Source organism: Hemiscyllium ocellatum, chromosome 11 (assembly GCF_020745735.1).
Source record: "Hemiscyllium ocellatum isolate sHemOce1 chromosome 11, sHemOce1.pat.X.cur, whole genome shotgun sequence".
NCBI classification, from domain to species: domain Eukaryota; kingdom Metazoa; phylum Chordata; class Chondrichthyes; order Orectolobiformes; family Hemiscylliidae; genus Hemiscyllium; species Hemiscyllium ocellatum.
Genome location: NC_083411.1, coordinates 17,374,131 through 17,395,022, shown reverse-complemented (window position 1 = coordinate 17,395,022; position 20,892 = coordinate 17,374,131).

Here is a 20,892-nt window from a genome sequence, read left to right as displayed (position 1 = left end):
TGGAAACCAGATTCTGGATTAGTGGTGCTGGAAGAGCACAGCAGTTCAGGCAGCATCCGAGGAGCAGTGAAATCGACGTTTCGGGCAAAAGCCCTTAATCAGGAATAAAGGCAGAGTGCCTGAAGCGTGGAGAGATAAGCTAGAGGAGGGTGGGGGTGGGGAGAAAGTAGCATAGAGTACAATGGGTGAGTGGGGGAGGGGATGAAGGTGATAGGTGGGGGGGTGGAGTGGATAGGTGGAAAGGAAGATAGGCAGGTAGGACAAATCAGGGGGACAGTGCTGAGCTGGAAGTTTGGAACTGGGGTGAGGTGGGGGAAAGTGAAATGAGGAAACTGTTGATGTCCACATTGATGCCCTGGGGTTGAAGTGTTCCGAGGCGGAAGATGAGGCGTTCTTCGTCCAGGCGTCTGGTGGTGAGGGAGCGGTGGTGAAGGAGGCCCAGGACCTCCATGTCCTCGGCAGAGTGGGTGGGGCAGTTGAAATGTTGGGCCACAGGGCGGTGTGGTTGATTGGAGCGGTTGTCCCAGAGATGTTCCCTAAAGCGCTCTGCTAGGAGGCATCCAGTCTCTCCAATGTAGAGGAGACCGCATCGGGAGGGATGGATACAATAAATGATATTGGTGGATGTGCAGGTAAAACTTTGATGGGTGTGGAAGGCTCCTTTAGGGCCTTGGATGGAGGTGAGGGAGGAGGTGTGGGTGCAGGTTTTGCAATTCCTGCGGTGGCAGGGGAAGGTGCCAGGACGGGAGGGTGGGTTGTAGGGGGGCGTGGACCTGACCAGGTAGTCTCGGAGGGAACGGTCTTTGCGGAAGGCGGAAAGGGGAGGGGAGGGAAATATATCCCTGGTGGTGGGGTCTGTTTGGAGGTGGCGGAAATGTCAGAGGATGATTTGGTTTATGCGAAGGTTGGTAGGGTGGAAGGTGAGCACCAGGGGATTTCTGTCCTTGTTATGGTTGGAGGGGTGAGGTCTGAGGGCGGAGGTGCGGGATGTGGACGAGATGCTTTGGAGGGTATCTTTAACCATGTGGGAAGGGAAATTGCGGTCTCTAAAGAAGGAGGCCATCTGGTGTGTTCTGTGGTGGAACTGGTCCTCCTGGGAGCAGATACGGCGGAGGCAGAGGAATTGGGAATACAGGATGGCATTTTTGCAGGAGGTAGGGTGGGAAGAGGTGCAATCCAGGTAGCTGTGGGAGTCGGTGGGTTTGTAAAAAAATGTTGGTGTCAAATCGATCGTCATTAATGGAGATGGAGAGGTCCAGGAAGGGGAGGGAGGTGTCAGAGATGGTCCAGGTAAATTTAAGGTCAGGGTGGAATGTGTTGGTGAAGTTGATGAATTGCTCAACCTCCCCACGGGAGCACGAGGTGGCGCCAATGCAGACCTCAATGTAGCGGAGGAAGAGGTGGGGAGTGGTGCCGGTGTAATTACGGAAGATCGACTGTTTTACATAGCCAACAAAGAAACAGGCATAGCTGGGACCCATACGGTTGCCCATGGCTACCCCTTTGGTCTGGAGGAAGTGGGAGGATTCGAAGGGAAAATTGTTAAGGGTGAGGACCAGATCGGCCAAACAAATGAGAGTGTCGGTGGAAGGGTACTGTTGGGGACTTTGGGAGAGGAAGAAACGGAGGGCTTAGAGGCCCTGGTCATGGCAGATGGAGGTGTAGAGGGATTGGATATCCATGGTGAAGGTGAGGGGTTGGGGGCCGGGGAAACGGAAGTCTTGGAGGAGGTGGAGGGCATGGGTGGTGTCTCGAACATATGTGGGGAGTTCCTGGAGTAGGGGGGATAGGATAGTATCGAGTTCCAAACTTCCAGCTCAGCACTGTCCCCATGACTTGTCCTACCTGCCTACCTTCTTTTCCACCTATCCACTCCACCCTCCTCCCTGACCTATCACCTTCATCCCCTCCCCCAATCACCTATTGTACTCTATGCTACTTTCTCCCCACCCCCCCACTCTCCTCTCACTTATCTCTCCACCTTTCAGGCTCTCTGCCTTTATTCCTGATGAAGGGCTTTTGCCCGAAACGTCGATTTTACTGCTCCTCGGATGCTGCCTGAACTGCTGTGCTCTTCCAGCACCACTAATCCAGATTTGTTAAATATCCATAACAAGACCGTTTGGCAGCATTCATCATGGTGCGCCTGTTTCACTGAAGTAAAATGGGGATCTTAGCCAGAGGTTTCACATAATATCACCAAAGGTGTTTGTTCTGAAAGGACATGGTGCAATTGAAATAATGTAGTGCAGGCAAAGAACAGGATTAAGGGGGTGCCTTGCAGTATCATCTCTTTTTTGTTATTTAATTGCCCCTGCCACCTGCACACACATGAAATGGGTGCTGGGGAAAAATAAGCACTACCGCTGTTCGGCAGTAGTATGGGGGAAATCTTTTAATGAAATGACAAAAAAAAGAGAAAAAAAATAAACAGGAGTGTCAGATATCCTGATAACTCTGAGAGCTGGCTCTGAGGGAGCGGGATCAGTGTCAAGGACTCTCCACATGTAAAGAAAAATGTAATCGCTCTTGCCCTCTGCCATATTTGTCCTTTGTTCCTTGCCCACTGCCTGACCAGTTTTCTCTGCTTAAAATATATCAATTTATAATATCTGATGAATGATAACTGACCCAAAATATTAACTGTTAAGCTCTTCACAGATGCTGCCTGACCTGCTGAGTATTTCCAGCACTTACATGTCCATTATTCTTGCACAAGCCACATTCCATTACCAGAGTAATAGTAACATGTGATACCTCACTTCCATTGGTCAGCAACATCAGAGCATGCCTCAATATGACAGATCATTACTCCTGACATCCTTCTGCTGGTGGCTTTGGCCCCTGTGTCTTTCATGGAAACATTTGCAAAGAAAAGCATCAGTGACCACAAGTCTATCAGGAAGTTGTCAGCACCTTGAGATCCTGTGGACATAAAGATAGGGAACCATGCAACAGGGTCTATCCTAAGTGGACTGTCAAAGTCATTTGGCAGAATGCCTTATCACCAAAACTTTTACAACAAGCACCAAGACATTGCTTGAGTGGTGGTGAGAAGGGCGCTAGCCATGAGATCCCTGATGTAGACCCGGACTCTCTGCAACACTGCACGCTGCCCTCGAAGTGGCTCATGGGAGAGGTGGGGGTAGAGATTGTCATACATCTCCTTCTGGAATGTGCCTTTGCAAAGGAAGTCTGGAGAGAGATGCAATGGGTTTTTGTCAAGGTTCGTCCTGAGCAGCTCTGTGACACGGGACTCTGTGCTCTATGGTCTGTTCCCCCAGATGCACATGAGACAAACAGCGACTATACCTGGAGGACCATCAACTGGGTGAAAGACGTTCTTTGGTCTGCCAGAAACTTGTTAGTTTTTCACAGAAAGGAGTTGACCTCAAAGGCATGTTGTAGACTGGCACATTCCGAGATGCAGGACTACGTGCTGAGGGACATGCTAAAGCTTGGGGCAACTGCTGCCATGGTGCAGTGGGGAAAGACCTCTATCTAAGATCTTTCTCCTGAAGTTAAATGGGGGTCTGCTCAGTAATTGGGCCCTTCCTTTTCCTCAAATAGATGTAAATATAGTCTTTCACAGGTATGAAATGTCTTTGATTTGTTTGCCGAATAGAGTCACACTCCAATGTCTGTTTGTTTCTTCATAGGCTACTGTACAGAACTGAACTGCTTTAATACCAATGTATACAAATATATTTTTCTGAATAAAGTATATTATTGAAATTAAAGTGTCTTGGGTCCCTTTAGACTTAGAAGCCTTCACATAATTGCACTACTGCAGTTATCGCACTGATGCACATATCTCTCAATGCACTGGGTATTTAAGTGGGCATCTTGTCTGTGCAAAACTGATGGTTCTTGCTTTCTGCTAAATGTTTCACTGAGAATCCCTTCTGGCCGATAGTCTGATCTCCCGTCCCGTTTAAGTGAATGACTTTTTCCGACTACTCCATCATTAAACCCCCTAGATGTCAAAATTGTGCATAATAGGAACATGGCATTGGATGATTATTTGATTAGAAATTGTGTACAAGAGTATGTAGGTAAAGCAGGAGGTAATGAATTATCATGCAGAAGGAAAAGGGCAACCTCTTCTTTCCGAACAGGCATCGAAGGAGGTAGTTGAGTATGTCAGCAGCAGACATGTCTCCCTTAAACCAGGAGACATTGCACTACGGGAATCCAGGACCTCTGGAGGCTGGGAAAGATGAATGGCATTATATTTTCAGGTGGCAAACCTCACACGCTGACCTGCCAAGCACACGGCATTCCTCAGGACCACATACGTTAAAGCTGCACTCATTCTTCTTCCTGTTCACTATTATGATCCCATACGATGGTAAAACTGGACAAGTCAGAGTGAAACCTGGCTTGATGGAGCATGAATTTCATATTTGCAGTTTGGTTACCATGATGGTTAGTCACTGAACATACTCACATGAGGTTGCCAATGTTTTACAAAATAACAAGGAATCAAAAGGAAAAGAAAGACAAAGTTTGTCCCTTATTTTTAAAAATATTTTTATTGACAAGTTTTTATTTATAATATTAGAAAGTTACAGAAAAATGAAAATATAGCATCATAACAAAGACAATAAACAATACTACTGTACAAACGAAAATCAAAATTAGACTTATTAAAAATCAATAAACAAATAAATAACACCGCTCAGTGCAACAAGACCATAGCTCTCAACTTACAAGAGCATCAATTATTAAAGCCACATTTGTTCAAAATTCTTCCTTTCACGGCCTCAGGTTTATCAGACCATACCATCGATGGCTAGACAAAAGCCCTAATCAAAATGGCAGACAGATCTGCTTCCAAGTAATTCAAAAAGGACTGCCACCTCTTGTAAAAGTTATCCATTTTCTGGTGTTCTATAATTAACTTACACCCCTCCCAGGGAGATTCTCAGACACAGGGGGATTCTCAGACACCCGGCACAGCAGAACATTCTTCCTCGCACAAAAAGTGAGAATGTTTAAAAGCTTTTTCTCAGGTACAGCTAAGTGAGGTAAATTTGGCAGACCCAGGAACAAAGAGATCAGGTCCACCTTGACTTCGGTCCACAAGACCTTCTCTATTACTCCTACCACAGTGTTCCAATACACACGGAGTCTGTGGCAGGACCACAGACAATGAGTGAGGGTACCTGTGGTTATATTACATTTGGGGCACATTGAAGATGCTTCCTGCTTAAATTTTGCAAGACGATCTGGGGCCAGATGAGCCCTCTAGAGGATCTTTAATCGCATAGCATGGGTCCTATTACACATCAAAATCCTCTTCGCATTCTTACAAATGTCCTCCCTTGAATAACTAATGAGCCTTGAATAACTGATCAAAGCTCAGGGTAACAGAGAACCCAAATGAAGAAAACCTCCCTGTGGCCATTTAAAGGGGAACCCACCTTCCACGTCAGGTACTTCCCGAAGACCCCCCAGTAGGCAGAGCCTCCATAAGACCATAAGACATAGGAGTGGAAGTAAGGCCATTCGGCCCATTGAGTCCACTCCGCCATTCAATCATGGCTGTTGGGCACTTCAACTCCACTTACCCGCATTCTCCCTATAGCCCTTAATTCCAACTTTGAAAAATTGATTTTGTAACCTGAGAAAGAACCAAATGACTTAATGCACCGAGACTGCCGGGTTCGAGAGAAAAATAAGAACTTCATCCACATATAGTGTAATCTTTGGGGCAGGTCCCCATGAATGGCCTCCGACAACACCTCAATCACTAATGTGAAAAGCAAAGGTGAAAGGGAACAGCCTTACTGACTGCTCCTACAATGTTAAAAATATCAGACCTTATACTATTGGTGAGAACCATTGCCAGAAGATCACTGTGAAAGACCCTTACCCATCTAGTAAACACTTCACCCAGGCCAAACTGCTCCACGGTATAAACAATTATACCGCAATTCAACCCAATCAAATGTCTTCTCCACACCCAAAGGGCCCACCAACCCTTGAACCAATTGCTGCTGGCACACTTGAATCATATTAAGCAACCTCCTAACATTATTAGAGGATCTGCGACTCTTTATAAAGCCCATCTGATCTTCTTAATAATAGAGGGTAACACGCCTTCCAACCCCAATGACAAAGTCTTCGACAAAATTTTAAAATCAGAATTTAAGAGTGAGATCAGTCTATAAGAAGCACAGTCCTCCGGGACTTTCCCTTTCTTGAGGACAAGAGAGATATTAGCCTCTTGCAAGGATGGCGGGAGGCAATCCCGACTATATAAATAGTTATACATGTTGAACATCGACCCTGACAGTATGTTCACAAATTCTTTGTCAAACTCACTGGGAAGACCATCACGGCCGGAGGTGGCATCTTTCCACTTTGAAGTTGCCTCACTGCCTCCTGTATCTCTTGTGTTGTTAATGGAGCATGAAGGAGAGATGCCTGCTCCCCAGACACACCAGGAAGATCCAAGTTCCTAAAAAAAGACTCCATTTTATCCCATCTATCTTCACAACGTGCAGATGATACAGTTCAGAACCTCCGAAATGCCACATCGATCTTTTAGCATAATAAGTAAGAGCCCCATTCCTTTCCCTAATAGAAGCAATAGATTGGGAGGCATTCTTCCTAACCAGATAAGCCAAATATTTACCCAGCCGATCACCATACTCAAACAACCCTTGCTTTGCAAAGGGAAGTTCCTTCCTGGCTGTATGCAGTAAGCATGGAGTTTAAGACAGATCGAAGGGCTGTGATCCGTTGCAGCTTAGTCACTGACAGTCTACTGTAATATGCCATCTCAGCTGCCTACAGTCATGCCTCGAGCTGACGCTGCTGCTCTCCCTTCCGTCACTTCTGGCTGGCAGAGTATGAGGTAATTATCCCTCTAGCATAGGCCTTAGCAGTCTCCTAAAGAATGGATGGATTACAAGCTGTACCTGAGATGATGGCCAAAAATGCTTCAAATTCTTGAGAAAAGTACTCAACGAACTTGCTGTCCTTGAGGATGAAGGGATCCATTCGCCAGTACCGTGAGCTCATTGCAGTACCCTTAATCTCGATAACTAAATATACTGCTGCATGATCAGAGATGGCAATATTCCCAATCGAACAAGATACCACCAAATCTAGAAGAGCCATGGGAGTTAGGGGGGGAAGAAAAATCAATCCTTGGATGGCACTTATGAGGATTGGAAAAGTACATAAAGTCCATGCCCATAGGGTGTAAACGTCTCCAAATGTCTACCCACCCCAGTTCCACACGAAGATCACCTAACTGATTAGATGGTGGAGAAAGCTCTGGGGGGCCTCTTGGGCATTCTATCCAGCACAGGATCCATAAGGCAGTTAAAATCCCCCCCTATAATAATATACCGCGATACAAAGGCCATCAGCTTAGATAGTGCATCAGTCAGAAATCTAAGGGATTAGGCCGGAGGACAATAGACATTCAAAATACCATATTCCTCGCCATGTACTAGAGCCTTAAGGATAACAAACTGACCATATTCATCTTTAACACAATCTATTAAATTAAATAGAAGATTCTCTCAGATGAGTGTGGCCAAACCCCTGCTCTTGATGTTAAAGGATGAGGAAAAACACCTGATCAAATCCATCCTGCTGTAACCTCAAGGTGTTCCTTGTCATTAAGGTGAGTCTCCTGCAAGAGGGCAACATCCACCCTCTCCTTTTTGAGGCTCGACAACACTTCCTTTTAACTGGTGAATGGATCCCTCTAATATTCCAGGTGCACCATTTAAGAAACAGCTAGCCATGATCCTTCACAGCCACCTTTGACCTGCTGAGAGGAAGAATTCAACTTACAGCATGCTGGGCATATACAAAAGAAGCCTTATGGAGTCTATTTACTAAAAAACTAAAACTAACCACAAAACACAAAAAGCACTTAATGGGGAATTCTACCCCCTGCCAGTAGAACGCGCTTAAACCTCCCACACACATCTCCATTCCCCCGTCCAGCTCGAGCCACACCCCTGACTCAAACAATAGAAGGAAGCAGACAAATTAATGAGCACTCTGCCAACTCCCAACTATATACCAACACCAATCCTAATCGGAGCAAAAAAAAACACACATCAACAGCAGCTTAAGTAAAGGGTAACAATACAAGAAATATAGCAAGAGGAAAAAAAATCCGTCCAAATTATTTTAGTGTCCAAGAAATTTTTCATAAATTCAGAGGAGTCAAATGACCACGCCGTCTCCTCCTGAGTAATATGAAGCACTGCTGGTTTTCTGATCGAATATTGAATACCAAGGTCCCTTAAATTTTCTCTTGATCTCAAAACAGTTTCCATTTACTGATCACCACTGCATAAAGGTCCTGGAAAAACATTATCTTAGTCCCCTGATAAGTCAGGACTTGTGGATCTTTCCCCATCCTTCTAGAAGGTTCTAGGATTCTCTGCTTGTCCCTGTAGCTTCGAAATCGTACCAGGACCGGATGGGATGCCGATCCACACTGGATCTGTGCACTACAACCCGGTGAGCTTTGTCAGCCTTCATCCAGTCCACGTCAGCATCCCAGCCAAGAAACTGTGGCAGCCAGCCTTCAAAAAGTTTAGCTGCCCACCTTCCATTCCCTCCAGCAGCCCAACAACTCAGATATTTTTCCTCTTACCTCAATTTTCCAGATCATCGATCTGTTCAGTCAAGGCCCGGACCTATTTTTGAGGGCCTGGATCCACCCCGCCAAGGACTTGGCCTCTCTCTCCGACGCTGCGATCCATCACTCAACCTCTTCAACTCGCTTCCCGAGCCCTTCCAACTCCTTCTCATGCTTTTGTAGCATGACCGAAATACGATGGTCCTCCAACAACTCCTTGATCATCCCTTGGATCACCAAGAGTTCTTCAGTGACATTCTGCTGCACAGGTACCTCTTTCTTGGCTGCTGAGGGAGCTGCAGCTGCATCTGTAGTCATGGCTGCTGACCCGTCCCATGCCTTTGGCAAGTGTCCCTGTGTTGAGGCTTGGCTGTATGCTTTCCTTTCATCATCCTCGTTTGCTCAAAACGAATTTACAGTAGAACCTCGACAATCTGAACATCAACTATCCAAATCCTGGACCATCCAAACAAGGTCTCAAGGCTCTGCAAAATGGCACCAGGCAAATCCAGCATTCAGTTATCGGTTAAACAGCATTATGGCATGCATTGCTGGATAATTGAGAGACGTTCGATAACTGGCAACTCTTGGCTAACTGACATTATGGCGTGCATTGCCAGATAATCGAGAAATGCTTAAACAACCAGCACTCAGATTACCGCTTATATCCAACCACCCGAATGAGCCAAACAAAAACCTCCCCACCCGTCTTGTTTGGACACTCAAGGCTCCATTGCAAATGGATTTAAATGGTTTCACAACTGTTTAACATCAATTTTCCTCTTTAAAAAAAGGTAAGGTGGTGGGGGGGGGCTAAAAATATCACTACTGCTGGGCTGGGTTGCACTGAAATGCAAACACACAATGCTATAGATTTGATTTTAACAATAAAACAGATTTAATATAATGGAATTTTTTTTTTCAAAAACCAATAAACTAAACTATTTACATAAAACACAAACTTCAAGATTTTGAAACATGCTGAAATGCAATTCCAATAATTCTAAAAGCCCTCCTTTGTAGTAGTCCCTCCAGCATGAATTCCCATCTCTATTTCACCAATACGTATTTATTTAACAAATGTTTTAATGCCTAGTCCTGAGAATCTGATAGCCTCTTCCTTGAGTCTTCACACAAAACAGCCTAGACTTTCTCAGCTTCAAATAACCCCTTATGGGTTTGAACCAAACACTAATACTCTGGGGACTTTCAAGCTACTTTGCACGGAGGTTATTGCTTAATGGTTCTAAACTATCTCAAGAGCTGAGTTCTGCAGAAATTGCAAAATAAAAGGTTTTGTTCAAGCTCTAGTATTTCCTTTAAACACAAGTCAAGAATCTTCAGCCTGAAGCTAATGCTCTATAATGTTTATATTGTTCACACAAAATTTTTCCAAACTAAACAAATTCTCATTAGCATCCAAGAACACTCTCTTTCATACTTTTTTTTAAAAAAGGCTACACACGTAATTACAAGTTAATCATTAAACCTCTTCACATACACAGAAAACCCATGCCATGCATGCAAAAATCCAAAATAAATGATATTAATATATATAAATAACACACTTTTAAACATACTTTGGAAATGATTTTTGATTCCATGATTTCTTTAGTTCACTATTGCAAATGGCTTCATGAAGAGACAGTCGTCACCTTTTCAGAACTGAAACTATTTTATTACAATTTTAAAATCCAAGTACCTAACTGAATAATAACAATAATAAATTGTACACCGTTATCACACTGGAACCTTCACATCCCATTTCAGCAGCCAATTTCGCCCTCATTCTATTACCCTCTTGCACCCATGTTACAGTCACCATCCACAAATGTTGTCTTTCTATCCTATTCATACAAACCATTATGACACTCATAACTCTCTGCTCACTCTGTTAACAGTGGCAGAGAGCACACAACCTCAGGGAAAAGCAAAAAATCTGCAGGGTGACCCTTCAGTGATAGGCACCTATGCAATTACTGGCAATGCTTGTGCACCTAGTATATTGAGAAGGAGGTCTTGTTTTGGGAGATTCCAGTTGCCACTGGTGCTCAATCATGTTGGGAGAGTTGATAGTCGACCTAAAGATGCTGCTTTAGGGACCTCATTTCCATTTATCTCTTTAGCCTGTGAATTGGCATGTGACTGTGGTGGAGTCAATAGCTGCTGATATTACTCCATCAGGTAGCAAGGAGCAGGAATGCTTACACTGCTCCCATTGTTTGGTGAAGTCTGGCAACTGTGGTTGACTGGAGCTGTTGTTGAGTGGCGTGCACGACACATGAAGTTACCTCCAAGGTCTTGGCAATTACGTGCCAAACACAGGAAGCACTTTGAGTGACTGCTGTGATCAAAAGCATCTCACTCGGCCATGGCTGCAGTTCTCTAGTTTCACGGATAAAAGGCTTCCAGCCTGCCAGTTTCACTGAAACTCTCCTACCTCTGCAGTTGTCTTTGTGACCTTAGTGAGTTGACAAATCCAAGAGGGTTTCCACTCACCTCCAAACCAACCCGGGCGAAACTCAAAAGAGGGTAGGTTGATTTTAGATTCCTAACCAGATGATTCCTCTAATGTTGTTGAGTCATAACCTTTCTTAGGGGACTAAAACTGTACACAGTACTCCATGTGTCATGTCAACAATACCCTGAAGAGATGCAACATTACTTCCTTATTCGTGTTCTTTATCCTTCTTGCAATGTAGGTCAAAGTGTCCTTTGCAATTCACTGTGTAAAGTAACAATTTTGATGCAATATTCCCACATAAAGCAATGACCAGATAATTCATATTTTTAATGATGTTGGTTGAGGGATCATTATCGAAACTGCTTCCCCTCCAATCCGGAAACTCTGAGAGAAAACACTCAAGTGGGACAAAAGAATGACAACTGATCGCATTGTTGTGGGATGCCCAATAGGATTATTGCCAGAACTACTAATCCAGCCACCCAGGAAGTGATCTGGGGACCTGAGTTTAAATCCTGCCACGTCAACTGATAGAAGTTGAACTCAATTTTAAAAATCTGGAATTAAGAGTCTAATGGTGACCTTAAAACTGTTGTCAATTGCATTACTGATGTGCTTTAGGGAAGAAAACTGCCTTCTTTATCTGGTCTGATGTATACGTGATTCCAGACACTCAGCAATGTGGTTGACTGTCAACTGCCCTTTGAGCAATTATAATGGGCTATAAAATGCTAGCCCAGCCAGTAACACCTATATCCTTAGAATGAATTTTAAAAAGTTCAATTTTGATGCCGTCTATAGTGCAAGAATTTGCTGGCACACTTTCTCTCGTGGGTATTTGCATAACAAACTGTACCCCACTGAGAAGACATCCCTTCCAGGAGAGAAAGAAATAAACAGATAAAAGAACAAAGGTAAAAATAACCACAGAGAAACCCGGTGCACAGCAACACCTTATAAAAACATTTTACTAGATCTATACCCAGTCAGATATAAAATTACCAAGATATAGATTTCAGCATTACATAGTTGCAGTAAGATTGACCTTCAGTTATTCATAAAAACAAGATAAATCATTTATGATTTTATTCAGGAGTCTGTTGCATTGTAAGTGAGACTGCTTCTTGAGTGTGCTTTCATCAGGCAGAAAATTCCTAGAAATTGGAATTGTTATCATGTTCCTAGTGTTTTTGTTATGATGACTTTGCTATACAGTAGGCCACAATGAATCAGTTGAATGTCCTTTCTGTCTGTACCAGAGAGCAAAACAAAGGAATGGATTGTGGCAATGTGACCCAGAGAGAGCTGTTTGTAGTTTTTGCAGTCTGGTACATCTCCAATATACACTGACAGTTTTACCAGCAATCAATTGAATAGTTAAAAAATGAAGTCATCACAAAATGTGATTTCTCATTTTTTTGGGGGGGGTGTGTGTGGGTGTGGAGCAGTAATAATACAAAATTAAGCTGTGTTTCGAGGTGAGCAAGGGCAGCTTGGTGGCCAGTCAGAGCAGTCAAAACAGCAACTTGTGGCAGGCAAATAAACGGAATCTGAGTGATGATCAGCTCAAGTATGAATTTGCTTTTCCTCAAAGTTAAGATTACTTTATTAGGGAAGTTTAATCGTGAAACTAAAAGGTAAAGTTATAAAAATCTGCCATTATATTACATTCATACCAACTTCCTAACTTTAATTTTGATTATTCAATTTCAAAACAAATTGCCAAGAATGAAGAGTTTGAGAAGAATCTTTACCAGCCCTGAATGATGTGGACAATGGCAAGAAGTTTGGGAAAATTGCATCAGAAGTTGAGTATGGTCTTTCTCAATGTCAGGAGCAATAAGCCACATTTTCCAACTAAGTTCTGGACATCAAGACAAGATTCTTTTGAGTGACCCACACAAAAGGCCTATTAACAAGGATTATCACCCAGCATCACTGTCATTACTACTTTCCCTTGGTTCTTCTCGGTGATGTCCTGAACTCATGGCCTCAGTGTGGACTTGGACTCTTGGCCTCAGCATGGACCTGGTGTGGCAATCTCTTGGACTGGCATGATGGCCTCCAGGCCCAGTGTGTGGTGGTTTCCCGACCTGGCGTGATAGTTACTCTTCGACCTGGCAATGGCAGTCTCTCAGCAGCCCGGCATGGCATTCTTTCAGCCTGGTGTGGTCTTGGCATGGAGTTGCAGCCTCCAGATCGTTCCAGTCTCCTGGCCTCAAAATGTAGCATGACATGTTCTGGAGTCAAGGCCTGGCATAGACTGGAGGCTCAGTGGCGGTATGAAGGATTTGAATTCTGAGCTTTTTATTTCTTTATTTTTCTAACTTATTCATATTATCTGTAATGTTGAACACTTTATTTCTTCAATTTTCTAATTCATTTCCCCGAAAACTTTGTACTCAAGTATCTATACCTAGGTATCTTTGTACCTAAGATGACACCATAAGTGGTGACTTGTAAACTTTTCTCTGTAATCATTTGAGTACAAGTGACAATAAGCCTAATCTAATCTTATCTCACCTCATTAACTTGCACATTCTGTTCTGCTACCCACCCGACAGAAACTTGACTCCGAGAACTCCTGACATTAAAGTTCAGAGCAGGTACCTAGTGATTCCAGCTCGCTCCAGACTTCCATCTTTGACAGCTGGCCTCTTTAACTTTAACTTTAATTTCTCCACAACTAGTGGCAGTGCCTTCACGCTAACTCAGCCTTAAGCTCTGAAATTCCCTAAATCTTTCTTCCACTCTCTGCTGCTTTTAGATGCTACTTGATATCTTTGCCAAAGTGTTTGATCACCTGCCCTAATATTTCCTGATGCAGCCTGTGTCAAATTTTGTGTGCTAATACACTCGGGTACTGCCTTGGAATGTATTAATATGTTGAAGTTATATACATATGAGCTGTTGTAAGAAAATAAGGAGGAAGGTTAGGAGCAACTTGTTAATCCAGAGGATTGATGAATCATGGAGAACATTTACAAGAGAGTTCTTCAACAGCGACAATTATAACCCATAAAGGAAAGTTGGATATATGTTTGAAACAGGACTGTGTGGATAGAGCAGGACTGTGGGATTAATTTTGGAGTTGCTTTCACATAGCACTAGTAGATATATTCCAAAACTGTTGTAACGTCTAGCATGGGGATATCTGCAGTGGCAATCACTCATGTTTTTATCACAATTTTATATATCAAAAATCCCAAGAGTGACTTAGACTGTAAGCAACCCATTTTAAAACTAATTAAAGTAAACTTCAATAAAATATAAGACTTTATAAATAACGTTAAGTGCTTACAATAGCAACTAATAGTAATCATGCAATGCAAGTATGACTGACAGTCAAACAATGTTCTGGACATCAAGACAAGATTCTTTTGGGTGACCCACACAAAAGGCCTATTAACAAGGATTATCACCCAGCATCACTGTCATTACTACTGTCCCTTGGTTCTTCTCGGTGATGTCCTGAACTCATGGCCTCAGTGTGGACTTGGACTCTTGGCCTCAGCATGCTCCATGGCAGCACCTGCGTACAACCTGTGTCCATGAATGGCAGCTTCTCCACATTATCATGGCACATCTCCGATGCACATGGACAACACTACTGCACTTAAATACAGGTCATTCTGCTATAGCGCACATTTCATTAAATTTGCTGTAACACAATTGACAAATCGGGGACATTGATTCTAAAGTACAAACTTTTAAAATGTGTATTGGCTGTATTTAATAGGCCAAATAATAGGTGTGTTGACAGGCCGAATAATAGGTTTTACAGTTGATCAAGACACCTGTTGACACTCCACTCACACCATTTGTATGATCTTTTGATCTCTCTGCCCATTCATCTCTGTGCCTATAAATTCTATGCCCATATGCTTCTCTCTCACTTCACCTGACAGGTAATTCTCCAAAATCTTGTGATTTCAAAAAAACCTGTTGGACTATAACCTGGTGTTGTCTGACTTCTACTTTGTCCACTCTAGTCCAACACTGGCACCTCCACATCTTCTATGTTGAATCTATTGTTCTGTTTCAGCCCTACTCCAATGCTTCTCTATAGCTGCAGGAAAGGTAGCTAGGAGTGGAAGCTCACTTTGCTTAGACAAGTGTTTTAGCAATGAATGAACCAAATCTCCCACTCAACACATCCTTGAAGTGGACAGTAACCATTGTTAATGAAGACCAGTATTTTTGACAACATAGAAAGGGAGAGTTGAGGACCACAATACCATGTCTTGAGCACTAAACCATAAAGACCTCAAGCAAACCAGCAAGAGGTGCAGTCCAGACTCTGAGATAATTCACACTAAAGTGCCCAATGTTCCAGTCAACTCTGGTTGAAGGGTAGGATACCACTATTGGTGCACCAGATTCACAACATACCTTACAGTGCCCACTATAGCACCAGGACAAATTATCACAGAAATAACTTAATTAGAAGAAAGAGATACTTTCAGCAACTCAGAAGATGTGGGTTACAAATATTCAGAACCTATTTCCATCACAGATATTAAGTGGTGGCTTTCCATCATTTGTTTTCTATTTTTGTCTAAATATTGTTATCTCCACATACAAGGATTCAGAACTGGCATTCTTGTCTCTGTGTCAGGAGGCTGAGGGAGATGCTCTGGGCAACATTTAAACACCAAAGAATCCAGGTGTGCAGATTGGAAGAATATGTCTGACTACTTGAACACAGAAGATAAAAAACATCTCCCCAGACTATTTTTACTTGGTTTTCACTGGAAACAATAAAGAATGTATTTCTTTTTTGTTTGCAATTCAAATGAAAATTAATTACAGTCACTTAGAATACTCAGGCAATGCAAATTCTGTTGTTATGATAGTTTTCAGGCTTTTCGTTGTACATGAGATCAACTTCCACACAAGGATTTTATTCATCCATTTCTTGTATTTTTGAAACATTGTTTTACTGTCTAGGTCACTCTTGGGATTTTTTAATATAAAATTGTGATAAAAACATGAATGATTGCCACTGCAGATATCCCCATGCTAGACGTTACAACAGTTTTGGAATATATTAGATTAGATTACTTACAGTGTGGAAACAGGCCCTTCGGCCCAACAAGTCCACACCGACCCGCCGAAGCGACAACCCACCCATACCCCTACATATACCCCTTACCTGACACGGACAATTTAGCATGGCCAATTCACCTGACCCGCACATCTTTGGACTGTGGGAGGAAACCGGAGCACCCGGAGGAAACCCACGCAGACACAGGGAGAACGTGCAAACTCCACACAGTCAGTCACCTGAGGTACTAGTGCTATGTGAAAGCAATTCCAAAATTAATCCCACAGTCCTGCTCTATCCACACAGTCCTGTTTGAAACATATATCCAACTTTCCTTTATGGGTTATAATTGTCTCTGTTGAAGAACTCTCTTGTAAATGTTCTCCATGATTCATCAATCCTCTGGATAAACAAGTTGCTCCTAATCTTCCTCCTTATTTTCTTACAACAGCTCATATGTATATAACTTTAACATATTAATACAATCCAAGGCAGTACACGAGTGTATTAGCACACAAAATTTGATACAAGCTGCATCAGGAAATATTAGGGCAGGTGATCAAACACTTTGGCAAAGAGATCAAGTAGCATCTAAAAGCAGCAGAGAGTGGAAGAATGTTTTAGGGAATTTCAGAGCTTAAGGCTGAGTTAGCGTGAAGGCACTGCCACTAGTTGTGGAGAAATTAAAGTTAAAGTTAAAGAGGCCAGAATGGAAATAGTGCAGCGATACTACAGGATTGTAGGGATGCAAGAAGTCAGATAAATAGAGAGAAGCAAATTCATTGAAATTTGAACACACAAACATTTTTCTTTAAATCAAGTTGCTGCCAGAGAGTGAAGGTGGTTTAACAAGTATAGAAGTGTCAGGTAAATGGATCTTGGTGTGAGCTAAGATACAACTAGCTGAATTTTTGATGAGCTCAAATTCCTGACCCTTTGTCACCATGATTAACCACCATTCAGAAGCAGTTTTTATCTCTATCAAAACTCAATATTAAAATCCCCTTCAAAGATTTCTTTGGTTCACATGGAAATACTAACAGTGTTTCAAGTCTCTTCTCATTAACACAGTTTCCATTCTCAATATAATCCAATTAGTTGCTGTACCATCACTTCTACATAGGGGACTGTAAAACGTCACCATCTTACTTCTGGCCTAACCAAAATTCAGTACACATTTTATTAGTTTATGCTTTTATTTATAGAGCTGAAATTTACTGCAGACCTTTTCTTAGTGGCTTTATCTACCACTTGAGGTGACTTATGTATTTGAATTGCTGGCTATCTTTTCATTGAGTGTATACTTCTATTTCTTGCTTTTTGAATTAAAGTGCTTGAATTGCATCTCCACATGTATGTCTTTTCTGTTAAATCTTTTTTTTTTACGTCTTCCTGAAGATTTTCTGGTCCATGTGAGGGTTGTCTGTTAAAGTACCCACTTTTGGATTATCAACAAGTAGGGAGAAACAAATTCATTGAGGGATTCACACTGCAATCCAGGAGATCCCACATGCTGCAGCCATGACATACTATTCATCCTGTTATCTTTAATGTGGTTTACGTAACTACTTAATTATTTTATTGAATTATTCATTTTCCATTTTTAAACATGCTATAAAGCTTGTCACCTGTTCCTATACTACTTTAAACTATAGGAATAGACTTTAATAACTTACTAGGTATGATGGCCCAATAGTATTATCATTAGACTATTAATCAAGATTTCCAGCTAATGGTCAGAGAACCTGGCATCAAATCCTGCCATGGCAGAGAGTAGAATTTGAATTCAATTGCAAAAACAAAAGTTAGAATTAAGTGCCTAAGTGTTGCCAATTGTTAAAGGAAAAATATATCACTCGTGTCCTTTACAGAAGGAAATATGCCAACTTACCTTTTCTGGCCTATATGTGACTCCAGACCTCAGCAATGTGGGCAAATAGCAATGGACATTAAATGGCAACATCCAAATTCTATGAATGAATAATATACTCAACAAAGAGGTAGCTACTTCTGGATCTAAGTTTGCTCACTGAGCTGGAAAGTTCATTTTCAGATCTTTCATCACCATACTAGGAAACATCATCACTAAGCCTTCAATGAAGTGTTGGTGTTTTGTCCCACTTTCTATTTATGTGTTTAGGTTTCCTTGGGTTGGTAATGTTATTTCCTGTGTTGATGTCATTTCCTGTGTTGGTTATGTTATTTCCTGTTCTTTTTCTCAGAGGGTGGTAGATGGGGTCCAGGTTGATGTGTTTGTTGGTAGAGGTCTGGTTGGAATGCCAAGTTTCGAGGAATTCTCGTGCATGTCTCTGTTTGGTTTGTCTTAGGATGGATACATTGTCCCAGTCAAAATGGTGTCCTTCCTCATCTGTATCAGAAGCTGCATTAGAACATTATTTCAATGAGCCACCACACACTGCAGCACAGAGGAACTACAAAGACAGAGGAAAAAGAACAGGTAACCATTGAACACAGTCCACTAATTTCTCAGCAACAAACTCAAACGAGCGACAAAATATGTCCAGAAATCCCTGTACTCTCCCCTACATCAAAGACATCTCGGAAATGACTGTTAGACTACTCAGACCTCTTGGCATTACGGTAGCCCACAAACCCACCAACGCACTAAAACAACAGCTAATGAACTTAAAAGAAGACATTATATAGACAACAAGCAAAATACCATGCAAGAACTGTAACAAACACTACATTGGACAAACAGGCAGAAAACTAACCACCAGAATACATGAACATCAACTAGGCACAAAAAAAAGACCCACCATCATTAGGATCCCTACATACAGATGAGGAAGGACACCACTTCGAGTGGAACAACACATCCATCCTAGGACAAGTCAAACAGAGACACACATAAGAATTCCTGAAAGCATAGCATTCCAACTGGAACCTTATCAACAAACACTTTGACTTGGATCCCATTTACCATCCCCTGAGAAAAAGAACCAGAAATGGCATCACAAAAACAGGAAATGACATCGCCAACCCAAGGAAACATAAACACATTTTAAAAAGTGGGATATAACACTAGTGCTTCACCGGAGGCTCACTGATGATGTTACCTAGTATGGTGACAAAATGTCTGAAAACTTACATCCAGAACCTCAACCTGAGCTATAAATCTTCTCAAAACTCACTAGATAGCTAGTCCACTTGAAATACAGTAAGAACGAATTCATAAAGAGTAAAAAAGGCATAAGAGCACCACCTTCCCTATTTACCAAACTTTCTGCACTAAGATGCCTGGCTTTATAGAAATTTTCGATCAATGTGGAGCAAATTGGACTTGAACCTGGGCCATCTAGCCAGGGTTAGGTACACTACCATTGTACCGCAAGAACCCCTACCTGGCTTTATATGCATCTGAAGAAAAACTAGCGGACCCAAATTACAGTGAAACTGTTTCAATGGCTGTCCTTAATCATCTAACTACTCTTCCACTGCAAACCCTGTAAAATTAGATTAGATTACTTACATCAACTCAACAAGTCCACACCGACCCACCAAAGCGCAACCCACCCAGGGACCCATTCCCCTATACCTAACACTACAGGCAATTTAGCATGGTCAATTCACCTAACCTGCACATTTTTGGACTGTGGGAGGATTCCAGAGCACCTAGAGGAAATCCATGCAGACACTTGGAGAATGTGCAAACTCCACACAGTCAGTCGCCTGAGGCGGGAAATGAACCCGGGTCTCTGGCGCTGTGAGGCAACAGTGCTAACCACTGTGCCACCATGCTGCCCACATGGTGCATCCTGCTTAAGTCTGGGAAATTTAGAATTGAAACTGTAGACTTCAGATCATTGTTAAGTACAAACAAAAATAAAACTTACACGAAGAGATTATTCACAAACTGCCAGCATCCAGTCATCCCACAGGGGACAGTATCTTTTCCTCCAAGATGCCTCAGGATCTTGTATGTTTCAATCAAGTCACTTCTCACTCTTCTAAACTTGAGTTGATAAAAGTCCAGACTGCTCAACCTTTTCTCAGAAGACAACTCACCTGTTCCAGGTAATAGTCTAGCAAACCTCTGAAATTAATCCAAGCCATTTACATTCTTCCATTAATGAAGGGATAAATACTCCAGATGTGATCTCAACAATGTCCTGTATAACCTTCTTACTTTTGTATTCCGTTCCTGATAAGATCTGTTAGCTTTCTTCATTATTTGCTGTACTGTATACTAACCTTTTGTGAGACATGCATTAGGACACCTGGATACCTCTGTATCACAGCACTCTATAGTCTCTGATACTTCCTTTTCTAAATTATTTCTTCCAAAATGGGCAATGTCACATTTTCCCACATTATACTCCATTTGCCAGATCTTTTCACACTCACTTCATCTCTTTATATTCTCTTCACAACTTACTTTGCTACCCATTTTTGTACCATCAGTATATTTAGCAACAATAACTTTGATTCCTTCATTCCCAGTCATTAATATTAATTGTAAAATGTTAAGGCCCCAACATGGATCCCTGAGATAGACAACATGAAAAGTTTAAGGTATTCCCTTTTGAACGTGATATTGAATTGATGTTCCTCTGCTCTCTGGTGAACCTAAAAGTTCCAAAGAGTCATACTGGACCCAAAAATCTAACTTTGTTTTTCTCTCCACAGATGCTGCCAAACCTGCTGAATTTCTCCGCCACTTTGTGTTTTTATTTCAGATTTCCAGCAGCTGCTGTATGTTGATTTTATTCAAAAAAATCGATGTTGCAGAACTGTAGG